Source organism: Hevea brasiliensis, chromosome 6, assembly GCF_030052815.1.
Source record: "Hevea brasiliensis isolate MT/VB/25A 57/8 chromosome 6, ASM3005281v1, whole genome shotgun sequence".
Lineage (NCBI taxonomy): Eukaryota > Viridiplantae > Streptophyta > Magnoliopsida > Malpighiales > Euphorbiaceae > Hevea > Hevea brasiliensis.
In genome coordinates, this window is record NC_079498.1 from 16,227,392 (window position 1) to 16,241,187 (window position 13,796).

Here is a 13,796-nt window from a genome sequence, read left to right on the forward strand (position 1 = left end):
GGACCTCTGTAAAAACATCAACTGGGGCAACTCCATACTCATTGGTTTACGGGATGGAAGTTGTTCTGCCTATTAAAGTAGAAATTCCATCCCTAAGAATTTTGAAGGAATCAGGAATTGATGAGTCGGAATGAATCCAGTCGAGGTTGGACCAATTGAATTTGCTAGATGAGAAAAGGCTAGTAGCGGTGTGTCATGGGCAGTTATACCAGAGAAGAATGGCTAGGGCATTCAACAAAGGCGTTTGTCCGCATGAATTTTAACCAGGAGACCTGGTCCTGAAAAAGGTGCTTCTGAATCAAAATGATGCCTGGGGTAAATGGTCACAACCTATGAGGGACCCTACATGGTCAAAAGGGCATTTTCTGGTGGGGCCTTGATCTTGACCCATATGGATGGCGAAGAATTTTCAAGACCCGTGAATGTTGACACTGTCAAAAGGTATTATGCCAAAAAAAAAAAACGCTCCTAGCAAAATGTGTGAAACAGGGCGAAAACCCAAAAGGGCACTTTCTGTAAAATGAGTGAAGGGTGAAAACCCAAAAGGGTGCCCTGAAAGAGCGAGCAAAAAGAAAAAAAGAAAAATCTAAGGGTGAAAACCCGACAGGGCGCCCTTAGAATCAGAAAATGGAGAAATAAGGAAGAAAATATGGGACCAAGAAAAGGAAATAAGCCAACACCGTATGAATGTTCGTCAATAGAGTACTTGAAATAATGGCAGTCAAGGGACTTCAAAGTCAACTATAAGGAATCTGTGAGATCCATTCTTGTACCCTTTTCTCTCTCAAGCCATAATAAAGTCACCCTTTTACTTTAATCCATCTTCTTCACACATTTACATTTTAATTCATTGTTTTGCTTACACTCAGATTTATCTTTCTCATATACTCACACTCTAATGCTGTTTTCTGTGCGCTATTAATCTGTTAAGATTTTGTCATAAGATTAGGATTTAGATATTGATAACCTCATGTACTTTGCTGAGAAATTTGCAAGGAATGGCCAAAAAAAAATAGAGGTGAAAACCTAGAAGAGCGCTTCTAGTCAGATGGACAGAAGGGAAAGTGAAAACCCGCAAGGGCGCTTTTCGCAAAATAAGGAAGTCAATAACAGAAAGAGAGTCCTGGGAAGTGAGTAAGAAATGGAAAATGATGGGTTAAGTCTTGCAACTCGTCCTCCATTAATCGTTTATCTTCGGAATCCTGTTAGTACATTTCGTCATGGAAGAACTTCTTGTGTCAGGTTAGGCTTGCTTTGTAAACACTTTTAATTTTCCAGCATTTTAATTTTCTGCCAATCAACCTCTGGTTCCTTGATCTAAGATGATTTTAATTTTTTGCATTTAAATTCTTGTTATCAACCTCTGGTTCTTTGATCTAAGTTGATTTTAATTTTCAGCATTTTAAATTCCTGTTATCAACCTCTGGTTCCTTGATCTAAGTTGATTTTAATTTTTCGTACTTAAATTCTTGCTATCAACCTCTGGTTCCTTGATCTAAGTTGATTTTAATTTTTCACATTTAAATTCTTGCTATTAACCTCTGGTTCCTTGATCTAAGTTGATTTTAATTTCCAGCATTTAAATTCCTGTCGTCAACCTCTGGTTCCTTGATATAAGTTGATTTTAATTTTTCGCATTTAAATTCCTGTTATCAACCTCTGGTTCCTTGATCTAAGTTGATTTTAATTTTTCGCATTTAAATTCTTGTTATCAACCTCTGGTTCCTTGATCTAAGTTAATTTTAATTTCTAGCTTTTTAAATTCCTATTATCAACCTTTGGTTCTTTGATCTAAGTTGATTTTAATTTTCCAGCATTTAAATTTCCGTTATCAACCTTTGGGTCATTGACCTAAGTTGGTTTTAGTTCCCTAACTTTAACTTCCAAGTCAAATTTTGAGTCTCAACGTTTTAATACCCAATTGCCCAAAATATGGGTCTGAATCTTTACATAATTCCTACACAGGCAAATTTTATTCCCTTCAATAGAAATTATGTAAAGAGGGACAGCTGTCGATATCATATTTTGGCCAATCACCGAAATTAATGAACTTTGAAAATCGACCCTCAACTGACATTCTTCGGTTACAAGTAACCTGAATAGGAAATAAACCGATCCCGCATCTAGTCGAATGTTTTCCTATCTCTCAACAAGGAAGGTCACACCAATATCAGGTCCCCACGCTGTTCAATCACATTTCCGATCTCCCAAGGAGATCACATTAATATCAAGTCTCCATGTCATACGATTCATTCTCCATTTCTCAAGCCAATATCAGGCCTCCATGCCATTCGGTCTCGTCTCCGATCTCCCATCAAAGGAAATCAAACCAATATTAGGTCTTCGTGCCATCTAGTCTTATTTCCGATCTCCCTTTTATAAACATTGTGAAAAATAGTTTAATGAAGTTAAGGTTGCAGTTCGACTTAATGGTGTTTCCGATCTTAAGTGTTCAAGTCAAGTTTCCAATTTTAATGACCTAAAGTTCTATCCGTTGTTTGTTCTCGGCTTAGGCCGATCTCATGCTTACAATGTTTTTCCGACCTCTCATACATAGATTAATAATCGCTTTCAAGTTTAATGTTCTAACATGTTCAAACAATCAGGCACTTGTGCAACTTAGATACTTTCTGATCTCATCAAGTCATTGAACAAAAGAGAGTATTTCATTTCATTTCAAAGTAAAAAATACAAGTCATTCGGCTGGAGGATCACCCCCAGCCTGTTCTACATTTTGCTCACCCTTTCTACCTCCCTCAGCCTCCTCTTCGCTCTCCTCTTCATCTTGAGGAGCCAGGTCCACCATCCAGGAGAAGTCCTCCTCAGGATAACGCCTCCTAAGCTCGGCTAAAAGGTCGCTGTGGGCATTCACGTAAGCACCGGCCTCTCTCATCACTGCCTCTTCTTCTTTCGCTCTAAGTTCTTCAATGAGGCGAGCGATGTCAGCATTATAGAGCGCCTGAGCTTCTCCGAGTTCATGAGCCTGCTCGGCCAGTTTATCCTCATAGGATTTCATTGACCCTCGATTTCAGCTATATAGTCTTGGGCGGATGAAAGTTGAGCTCGGGCAGAAGCTGCATCCTGGACCGCCTTCAGGATTTCCTGCCTTAGAAGATGAGCCTTTTCCGTGATTATGTGTTGATTTACCAAGCTCTCCACGCTCAAGCTCATCATTTGGGACAGGAGATCGTCGATGCTGCCCTGGGTTAGCCTGTGCCAATCCTCCTGGAGGCATATGGAAGCTCTCAGAACCTTATCCAAACCCGGATTCTCTCGAACAGATCGGTTCTTCTCCAGGGATTGAATGAGGACCTGGGCACCGCGGGAAAGGGTCCTCGTAGTAGGTTGGGAATGACCCCCTTCCGCACTCGAAGCAACTGTGGAGGTGGTGGCTCTTCTTGTCGAGGAGGAGACTGAGTTATCTCTATTTCAGGGACCGGTTGTCCCGAGGGTCAAAACGAGCCTCCTGGCACCTCTCCAGGATCATGCTTTGGCGTTTGCGAGGCCTCGGCACGCTTCATTTCCCGTACTTTCTTGGAGACCTCCCTCTTACGCTTTCGGCTCTCTTTGGAAGCCTCGCTGCCCGCCATGCCTGCACAAAGAAAAGTCAGTGAGTTTGCTAAGGCCCAGAGATCAGAGATATAGAAAGTACCAGGGCTGAGGTCAGAGAGCTGAAGCCCTTGTTCTTCGCCGGTAACCAACCGCATCATCCAATGGTGCAGTTCGGCCATCACCACATCTAAGCAGGAGAACTTCTGAGTGGCCACCTGATCCTTTAGCTCTGTTACCATGGTGCCCTCATCCCTACTCAGGGCGACATGCTTCGGAAGTGGCGGGACCAGATATTGCCAGCTTCGGGGGAAACCTTCGAAACCGTTCGGAATCTTGCTCCTCAACATGAAGAAGCGATTATTCTAGTTCTTTAGTGAGGAGGGCAGATCGGTAAAGAGCCCACAGTGCAGTTTTGCTTGAAAGAACCAGTACTCATCATCCTTTCGACGAGTGAGCCTATGCAGCTCAGCAAACACCTTCGCTATAGGATCGAGTCCCTTAGCTTGGCAAAGGCCTCTGAAGGCTACCAAGATCTGCCATGAGTTCGGATGTACTTGGGCCACCGAGACATGGTGAAATTTCAGGACATCCTTGAAGAAGTCGTCAAATGGAAACCGAAACCCAGTTTTTAATTGCTTTTCGTACACCATGATCGCATCATTTTCCTCGAAAGAGTGATCGGCTTTGAGATCGCCATGACATCTGATAAGCTCGAAGGAATCGGTTCGAAGGTTGTATTCTTGACTAATGGATTGCAGATCGGTTTCCTGGAGGATCGATGGCAACTCATCCACAGGGAGATTTTCTCTACCAGAGGAAGATGTCTGTCTTGATTGAGTTGCTCAACCACGAACTAAAGCGAATGTCGTGGGAGGTTCAGATCGCCCACTTGGTCCAACCACTTCAACTTAATCCGATGACCACGAGACATGGACAGAAGGGGGGCTTGCCGCTCTCTGACCCTTGGCGCCGCTCATTTTCAAAGAAATTGAAGAAGTTTAACTAAGAGAAAGATCAAAACTCTTACCAGAGTGTGATCGGTGTCGGAAGAACTTGAATAAATGAGAGAATTTTGGGAATCACTCGCGGAGTGCTGAAAATAACATAAAGGAGCAACTGACTGACCCTTCCCCTATTTATACCCATCTGAGCATTCAATGCTCACAGTGTCCCAAGCGGCGCATTGGTTAGCGGAATTCACCCGCTTTTCTAACACATCGTAAGAACATTCCAGAAACTCCATAAATAAATAAGGGGAGATTGGCTGGTTAAAGATCGGCGGATTAAGGTAGATGTTCAGAATTACAGATCGGCTAAGGGCTATTCATTTAGGAATCAGATCGGATATGCATATTAGAGATCGGAAAATGGTCATAATAGAAAGATCGGAAGGAATGGGAGATCGGAAAGGATGAGACAATTTTCGATAACCCTTTTCATAATCAGCGCCGAGGTAGTTAAAGCGTTGCAGGCAAGATCAAATCTTCACCATACGCTTCATTTGCAGAATCGCCCATAATGCTGACAGGTGCCAGGACATGTCATGGCAGTCCTGTACATCTCGATCTCCACCGTTGATCTTACTTGTAAAGACAAGCCCGGAGCCCTTAGATCAAAGAGAAGACGACAAGACCAGTGCCTTTTATTCCCGGCCCTCGGATCTCCCTTGACAAGAAGATTCTGAGCCTTTGGATTAGAAAAGAGAAAGGACAAATATTCTGAATAGGATCTCAGCCGTCCATTTTGATTCTCTTCAATTCTCAGGCATCATATCATGTCCTTTAAAATCCAAACCTTCCATCTCCCTCAGGGGAAATCCTAACCCTTCATTAGGAGCACCCGTTCCCTATAAATACCTGCATAAAAAAATTGTTGAGAGCAGGATGGAAAAGGGGTGGTGATTTTAGTGGAAAGGCTCCGAAACTTGATTCAGTCTTGCTACTCTGCTATTTTTAAGCTTTCAAAATAGAGAAACTTCAGAAACCAGTTTTCTAAAGTATTTCCATTGAAGGAGTGTTAGACACTGAAACTCTTCATTTTCAGTTTGTTCATTACTCTGCGATACCATCTCTCAGTTTCAGTTTCGTCTTCATCATCTTTATATACACCTTTTATTTTCCAAGCTCAATCTCATTCCAACCCGGTTACTGTCACTTCGGCTCGACTGCATTCTAACTTGGTATTCTTTATTTTAAGGTAAGCATTAGTCACGTAAGTGGTTATTCTCTTGAGTTTACCTTTTGTTCATCAGTTCATGTTATTTATTCTTAGCCTTTATTACCTTCAAATGTAGGTGTTGTGGTTACGGGTAATGTATAGGTAGTTTAATAAAATGTTGGTAGCTGTGCCTTAACACGAGAGTTTCTTTAAAATAATAAAAGTTTGGATAATAAATCAGAGGAAAAGTTATGAAGTAAAACCACTAAACAAGTTCAGGAGATAACTTGGTATAGTGGGGGATCGAGATAAGATCGGATCCAAGACTAGTAAACGAAAGAGATCGAACATTGCCTGTCAAAAGGTACTAGTAAGGTGATCACAAAGGAGATCGATAAAAATTCAGTCTGTTATCCCCTCCCTAGTTATAAGGTATCAATGGGTTAACAGAATCCTTGTTCGGGTTCCCAGCGTCTTTGGATGCCAGAACCCTTAGTCTAAGGTTTTTACGATATACGATCGTAATTAAATTTTAAGAGGTCGAGGGAGAGTTCTTACCCGATCCTCATTCAAACAAAAAACAGGAGATCGGAGGAGAGTTCTTATCCAATTCTCAATCAAAATTTTAATAAATACTTAAAGAGATCGGAGGAGAGTTCTTATCCGATTCTCAACCAAAATTTTAATAAATACTTAAAGAGATCGGAGGAGAGTTCTTATCCGATTCTCAATCAAAATTTTAATAAATACTTAAAGAGATCGGAGGAGAGTTCTTATCCGATTCTCAATCAAAATTTTAATAAATATTTAAAGAGATCGGAGGAGAGTTCTTATCCTAGATTCTTCATGCTTAAGTCTAAATTAAAAATTTAAAGAGATCGGAGGAGAGTTCTTATCCGATTCTCAACCAAAATTTTTTAAATAAATATGTGGAGATCGAAGGAGAGTTCTTATCCGAGATTCCTCACTCAAACTTTAAACAGATTACCCCTAGAGATTGGGAGAGGTTTTTACCTGAATTATCTCAAATCCAAACTAAATATCACAATACGCAAAGTAACCCTCTAAACAAAAAAACGCTACACAACACCGACTCACTAAGGGTCGTCTCATGTACTTATGTATCTGGGTAACCCAAACCAGTGAAAAATCAAATATTCCTTTTTATCTAAGGGATTAACATCATCATTCTAACCCCCTAACTATCGATTTTAATTTATAAAGAGCATAATATTAAATCTGTTTACCCTCATAGAAGGACGAGGCTGGGTGCCTAACACCTTCTCCGCCCGTATATGGACCCCGAACCTGGAATCTCTGTTTTCGAAGTGGTTTCTTTTAATTAATTTATTTTTTTTTTGTACAAATGGTTTCCTTTAATTTCCCTCAAAATTAAAGTGGCGACTCCTCACTCTTTCTCACTTCGGTGAGCATTCGTCCAGGCGACCGCAAAATACTATGCGACAGGGATCATATTATGCCTTACAGAGGGGTAAGGTGTGACACATATAATCTTTAGATCTGAGATAACACAGTTATCTTATATAGGTGGTTTGAGTTTGATACTGCTTTCATACTTGTACTGTGTATGGGTATATGGACATGTGTTGGCTCCTACTAGTTATACATGGAGGTAGGTGTTGATCAAGATGAAATTTGTTACCCTAAGTAAATAGGGATAAAATCTTATGTTCATTTAATTATTCTTGATGTTTCAAGTTCTTGGCCAGGACAGACAGATTTAGTCAGAAAAGAGTTTCTGATAAGAAAATCTAATTAATCAAGAACAGGAATTAAAAGAGAACATAATATTCATAACAAATAGGGTTTGACATAAGCCATGACTCCAGCTCGAATTGGGATTTTGTAACAGAGAGATTCTAGTGCATGGTAACATATAATTATAGGTTCATTTAAAGGTATTCCTTGTTAGGGTGGCCATGGCATCCTATGCTGGGTGTCAACCATAGTCTATGAGATGCCTAAAATGATTTAGAGAAATCATTTATGGTAAGAAAGAGTTCTAATGATATTAAGAGTTAATATCATATCTCATTGCCAATTAGTGATGAGCCAAGTAAGTCACACACATACATAAGATAATCACCAAGTAAAATATGATTTAATTGATTAATTAAAGAATTTAATTAATTAATTAAATAAGTTTAGTTTGCAATAAGATTGCAAAGTCCCTAGCATGACTTTAAATCAGATCTAAGTTATTGGATATATAGTATATGTTAAATTTATATTTAAAATATTTAAATATGAATTTAATTGTGAGAAATTAATTAATGGAGATTAATTAATTAATTTATATTTGATATAAATTGATTAGAAGAGAAGAAATAATGATTTTGAGTTGAGAACTCAAAAATACAATATAAGGGTAATTTGGTCATTTCACAGGATGACATGTGGCACAATGAGATTGTGATACATGGCATCATAGTTTATCATTTGTCTTCCTATCATGCAAGATGATCAAAGTCAAGATTAAGTCTAGCTTTGACACTTGGCTTAATGTGATTAAGTCAATTAAAATTTAGATGCAATGTGGCGATGACATGTGGCAAGGGTTTTAAGTGGTGACCTAATCATAAAAGGGAAAAGAAAGAAAAATTCAGCCACTATCTTTTTCTCTCTTATGTGTAGCGACACCTCTTCCTCCCTCTCTTCTCCTCATCTTTTCTCATTAATTCAAAGAGAATTGCCTAAATTCCTTTGAATTAAAATTGCTAGAAATTGTTTCTAATGTCCTATACACATCTACAACCTCTCTAAAGGTAAGAACCTAATTTATAATTAGTTGGCAAAGCTTAAGAAGTAAAATTGGGGGCTGCCCATTGTTGATCTTGGTGTGGACAAGCTAGAGGGACAATACTTAGTGTCCTAGGTGCTTCCTAAATGTGCCAATCACATCCATATTGCATCAAAGAGGTTAGTGCTCTAACTCCTCTTTTAAACTAGGGTTTAAATGGATTAGTTTGTTAATTCACAATCTTGAATGGCAAACACAGATCCTAATACATATTAAAAGGGTTTTAATATTCAATTGAGCATTGAAATTAATTAGACACATAAAATATGTGGTATGATGCATGTAACCCTAAAAGAAATTTTTGTAATTCAATGCTCTAATCTATTAATTTTCATGTTTTCGCTCCTTCAGAAACGACTGTGAAGACAGTTGCTAATCCCAGACTCATGGGAAAACCCTGTAAGATAAATGTAGACACCATATTTTGGTCAATCTTCAAATTCATAGTTCAAATAATTGCAATTATGTCGATCCCCCTAGTAGGCATTTGATCGATCTCAACTAGTTATCCGACCCCAAGTCATTTTCTTTGAGCTAGTAAACTCCCTGATAAATAATAAACTTCAAAGCGTGCTTAAACTAAGTGTTTTTTTATCTCCCCAACCCATTTTGATTAATTTTCAGACCATTCGACTTTGTATTTTATTTTCCGATCTCCTCACGTTCAAGATTCCAAATTCTAGGATGTCTTGTGATCAGTTACCTCGCTCGAATTGTTCAAGTGTTTAACTAAGTTAATGATCTTTAATAAGCATTCTCAAACTCATCAAATTCAGGCTAGGACTCGATCTCAAATCACTTCTATATGTCTTCAAGTTTTGATGGATTTTCGTTCACAAGGCTTTTCGATCTTGCATTCATGATTAATATTATCTGATTTCTTTAAGTAGTCAAGTTTCATAATTAATAATCGATCTTAAGTTTTGTGTCCATGCTTATCCGATCAAGTGGGAGTTGAGCTTGTACTCATCTATGTTTAGTTTGATATCTTCTGATCTTATCAAGAATTGATCCCAAGAAAAAAAAAAGCTTTCAAATTCATTTCAGGAAATAAAATATACAAGTCATTCAACAGGAGGGTCTACCCTAGCCTGTTCTTTAGTTACATTTTCAATAATCTCCTCCTCCTCTCTCTCTCTTGCTCCTCTTCACTCTAGGCCTCAACCCTCAAGGCGAGCTTCTCTAGCCAAGAGAAGTCTTCTTCAGGGTAGCGCTTTACCAGCTCGGCTAGAAGGTCGTTATGGGCATTCGCATAGGAACCAGCTTCCTTCGTAAAAGCTTTATCTTCCTTGGCCCTTATCTGATCAAAAAGCCGAGCTAGGTAAATAGCTCGGTGAGCTTGAGAATCTTTAAGTTCTTGTCCTAGTTGAGGCAGCCTTTCGTCATAAGATTTCATCCAATCTTCTAATTCAACAATCCGATCATTGGCTGACGAGAGCCGAGTCTTTACGGTTGCCGCATCCTAGACCGCCTTAAGGATCTCCCTCATGAAGAGGTTAGCCTTCTCTCTGATCACGTGCTCGTTTGCGACTGCCTCTAGGCCCAAACTCATTGTCTAAGCTAGATCAGGATTTTCCGAATAGAATGATTTCTCTCCAGGGACTGAAGTAGGATCTAAGCACCTCAGGAGAGTAGCCAAACGGTTGGTCTGGAAGAACCCTCTTCTGCACTTAAAGAGATTGGAGGAGGAGGTGGAAGTTCAACTTGTCGAGGCAGGGAAACGATGACCTCTACTTACGAGGCGGGTTACTCTTGAGGTCGGATTGGGGAGCTCGGTATGTCCACCAAAACCCTACTCTGAGCTTGGGCAGCGGCAGCGGCTTCTTTTATCTCCAACACTTTGCGGGTGAGCTCCCTCTTCGCTTACGACTATCCTTTACGAATTCACCTCTAGCCATACCTGCACATAAAAAGTTAGTGAGTTTGCTAAGGATATAAGAGCTAAAGTTCGGGTTTTACTGGGCCCAGGGCCGAGATTAGAGAGTTGTAACTAGTAGTCCTCGTGGGCGATCAATCGCATCATCCACCATTTCAACTCGGCCATAATCACATCAGAGCATAAGTACTTATGAACGGTTGCCTGGTTCTTCAACTCTTCCACCATGGTGTTCTTATCTTTGTTTAAATTGAGCTTCTTTGGTACTTTAGCGACCAGATAATTCCAGCTACGTGGAATGCCCTCAAAACCATTTTGGATCCCTATTCCTAAGTATAAAGAACTGATCTTTCTAGTTCTTTAGCGAGGAAGGGAGATCGGTGGAGAGCCCACAGTTTGGTTTAGCTTGGAAAAACCAGTATTCGTCATCCTCTCGCCGAGTAAGCCTATGTAATTCAGCAAAAACCTTCGCTGTAAGATCAAGTCCCTTAGCTCGGCAAAGACCTTTGAAGGCCACCATAGTTCACCAAGACATGGTGAAACTTTAGAATAGCTTTGTAAAATTCATATAGGGGAAACTGGAGCCTGGCTTTTAATTGTTCTTCATACACCATGATCCGGTTGATCTCATCAAAGAAGTGATCAGTTCGCAGACCTGTATGGCATTTTATCAGCTCAAAAGAGTCGATCCAGAGGTTGTATTCTTGGCTAATCGATTAGAGATCGACTTCCTCTAAAACCGATGGCAGTTCATCTACAAGTAAATTTTATTTTCTTGGGGCTGAAGTCTGAGCCTGTTTTGATTTAGCCGATTGACTAGAGACTGGAATAATGACTGTGGTGGGTTCAGATAGCCCGTTTGGCCCGACTGCATCACCTTCATCAGATGTCCATGAAATGCAGACGGAGGAGGGCTTGCAACTCTCTGACCTTCGGCACCACTCATTTTCAAACAATAAAGATAAATCTGATCGGAAAAAAATCAAAACCCTTACCAAATTATAAGTCGTGCCGAAAAATACAAGAACTAAGAGAGAGCATTGATGTTGTGCAGAAAATTAGAAAATAACATAAGTATGTAAATGGCTAACCCCCTCCCCCCCCCCCCCTCCCCTCCTATTTGTACTCGTCCGAGCATTAAATGCTCATGAAGCCCTAGGTGATGCATCAGTTAGTAGGATCTGATCCTTTCAATGACACTACAAAGGAAAATTCTAGAAGCATGGCAAGGAGATCGGACAAGTAAGATCAGCTAACGGGGATCGACCATATATCAGATAGAACAAGGTTTTGAACCAAAGGGATCGGTAGAATGGGGATTTGATGAGGGATCAGATCGAACACAGTTATCAGAGATCAAGGAAAAATAATCAATGCAATAATAAAAAAAGAATAAACTGAATCAATTTTGAATAAATAAGACTTTATTTCATTTCCAAAGGATCAGATTACATCATTTGGGCGATCTCTCAAGATCAGTAATTACAAATGTCCCTATACTACATTCTACCTATTTTGCTCTCATAGTTCAGTTTACTCCTAATCTCAAGAAGTCGTTTAAGAGATATGTGGAGATAAGGAGGGTAGTTCTCATCAACTACGGTAAAGACTATGGAAAGCTCAGTGTTATCGTCGATGTCATCGACCAGAACTGAGCCACAATCGAGACCCCTTACATGGTTAGGAGCCAAATGAACTTCAAGAGGCGGTCACCGATATTAAGATTGTAATTAGTGGTCCCCTTGTCCGAAATTGATCCGCAGAGCATACCAGTAAACCAATTGGAGATCGGTAAGATAGTCATTTTGGACCCTGATCGGTAAATTAGCCCGATTCTTTTACCGTCATCAGATAACACTCTCATAATTCCCTGGTCACTGACACCATCCATTTTTAGGCGATGGGCAAGGAAGATGATCGGAAAAAGATCAAGGCAATTGTCATGATAACAATTCTCACTAGAAAAGTAAGGATCAGAAAAGGGAAACATTAGAAATTCACCGGAGAAGGAAATGTGAGTGTGAGAATGACGAAATTCCGCTTCATATATATAGGGTCTTGGCATTTATTGCATACAGAACTCGAAGCAGCTCATCGGTAATTAAAAAATTTAATGCTTCATTATTAAGAGTTTGTCGATAACGGGTTTGATATAAAAAGGAGATGAGAAGAGATCGGAAGCAAGAAGAGATCGGACATAAAAAGATAGATTGGAATGAGGGACCTCAGAAATATAATGAGAGATTGGGTAGACCGAAGAGTAAACCTATAGAGATCGTGAGGCTTGGGAATCAAATCGCTATTGATCGTGACCCTTAATCCATTCCCTACCACCAGATCTAATTTAGCTAAAGCTTTCGAGGTATGGTTTAATCCCCACCACCCATCTCATTTGTAAGGACGCACTCCTCTCCGTCGGATCTCAAACGATTAAAGTAGCTTAGTACATCTCAGTTTACACCATTGATCATACTTGTAAGGACAGATTTGAGACCCTCATATCAAAAGTAAATAACAAATTTGACACTTTTCATTTCCGGCCCTTGGATCGGTTTTGTAAGGCAGGACTCCTAACCGTTGGATGAAAGAATGAAAGGACAAAAATTCTGAACTAAATCACAACCTTCAATTTTGATTCTCTTTAATTCTGAGACATCGAATCCTGTCCTTTTAAATCCGGACCCTCCATCTCTTCCCGCTGAAATCCTGACCCTCTATTTTGAGTACCCATTCCCTATAAATACCTGCATGCAATACTGTAAAAAGGGATCACAGTGCTGAGAGAAAACTATGAATTTAAATATTGTTGTTGCTTTCATTTTGGGGGAGCCCTTAAGTTTTCTAGAGACTTTATAAACAAGTTTTCTAAAGGATCTTATCACAGAGCTATAAAATATAGCAATCTCATACATTCAATATTCACAAGCCAACTTAAAGGCCCAATCTCAAATCATCATCAAGACCCTGTTCTCATCATCTCCAGTAGCTTAAGTCATCCTAGTTCTAGCAGTTCTAGCTTTGCGAAGCATTAGTACTGAATCTCCCATCCCTTTAGCTCTCCACAGGTAAGCATTTTGACCCTTTATTCTCCAAATATAAATAGCCTGTGTTCATGATGTAAGAACTTTTAGGATACCATGTCATACTGAACCTTCAACATAGGATAGCATTAGCTTAATTTGTTTCACAAATGTCACCGTTAGCTTTCTATTGTGATGTCTGCATCATCTCAAAGAATTTTTATTTTCATCCTTATTTTTAGTACTTGAAAAAAGTTTGGGAGATATAAAAGTTACTACAATTTCATAAGTATTATAAGAAGTACGGGTGGGAGTGTTGACATTGAGAGTCCCAATTTGGTTAAAGGGGAAAATAATTAGAGTAAGTAAA